The following is a 1,560-nucleotide window of genomic DNA, read 5'->3' as shown; positions in this document are numbered from 1 at the left end:
CTAGCCCAGGGCGCTGCGAGTCCCGTCCAGCCTGGCCTTGGGCGCCTCCAGAGATGGGGCAGCCACAGCTCGTCTGGGCCTCACCGCCCTCACGGGGCACAATTTATCCCCCAGATTTAATCTACACCCACCCTTCCTGAAATCCCGTTCGTGTTTCCGTCAGGAATTGATGGCCTGGGTGGATCTGCTCCTCCAACGATAACGCTGATAAAAATTAGAACAGGAAAAAAATGACAGYTCAGCCTGTAGAACAGGAAAGCAATCTCCAGCTTTGATTGCAGTCTTAAGCCAATTCAACAATATTTGTTTTAACCTTTCAGTGACTCACTTGTTTTGTCTGATGGCTTTCAGTTGTCTTACACCTACTTACAGCTCCTGCAAACTCACACCCAGCTTTTCATTTCTTRTTTTCAGTGACCTGACCATGATTTATGCTGCTCCTCTGCCTYCTGCTTTCCTCTCCCATGGGTGGTGCACATGGCAGCCCACACCTTTGAAGAAAGCAAGGCAGAAAGCCACAGAATCACAGAATTTTTGGGAAGAAGCCTCTGGAGATCATTTAACCCAGCCCCCCTGCTAATACAATTTCACCTAAGATAGGCTGCACRGGGTCATGTCCAGGTTGGTTTTGAGTAACTCCAGAGCAGGAGACTTTCAAAGAAGTTCTGCCTGTTCCTCTCTGTTGAGCATGGCTTCTCTGGTGCTGGAGAGAGCAATTGCCCTCACTCCAGACCAAGCATCCCCATCTAGCTGAAGACAAATCTGCCAGATGGACCCACACCCTAGAGTGACCCTTGTGGAACATCCTTGGGGTCCATGTACAGCCCTGGGTGAGATGAGACCCAAGCTTCCCAGAAGACTAGGCAGAGACAAGGATCACAGTTTTGTTCTGCATGTCAGTAAATTCACCTGCCCAGATGAGGCCATCCCCAGACCACAGGCTGGGTGGACAAAGAGCCTTGGAGACAAAAATCACTTTATCAATGAAAAATACTATTGCTACGTGCTGTGGTGTGTGAGCAGAGAAAGCGCTTAGGGCTATGGTTGTGAACACTACCAGAAATGGTTGCAAAATAAAGTTTCCTCATCTCCTTCCCCAGCTGTGTTTACTCCAGATGGACACTGTTTGTGGAAGCTGGCAGCAGGGGATTAGCTACACAGAGCTCTGCTTGTGGGATGGGGAAGGCTGGGTGCTCTTGCAGCCCCGTGCTGTCACAGCCAGGTGACAACAACAGCCCATGGGAGAGGGTAGCCCTGAAAGCAGGGGCTGCAGGCTGGTGCTGGCACTGCTCAGTGAGTGCAGGATGTGCTACAGGCTCACTGCTCCACAGGGAAATGTCACTGGCCTCCCATGTCTCTCCTGCCCAGCTTTGCCATGAGAGCAGTRATGGAATTTCTGCCCCAAAGCCAAGCAGACATTGAGAAAACAGTAGTTTTTCARCTGAAATCCCAAGATCATTTGGGTATGTGCCCTGCAGTGGAGCCTGTGGGAAAAGCCCAGGGTTGGGCTGGGGTGGAAGGTTCATCAACATGTTCTCTTTTATTAAATACCAACTTTCA

Source organism: Malurus melanocephalus, unplaced genomic scaffold, assembly GCF_030028575.1.
Source record: "Malurus melanocephalus ecotype Western Australia unplaced genomic scaffold, MMel_1.1 scaffold_59, whole genome shotgun sequence".
Taxonomy (NCBI): Eukaryota; Metazoa; Chordata; class Aves; order Passeriformes; family Maluridae; genus Malurus; species Malurus melanocephalus.
This window is presented reverse-complemented; position numbering follows the sequence as displayed.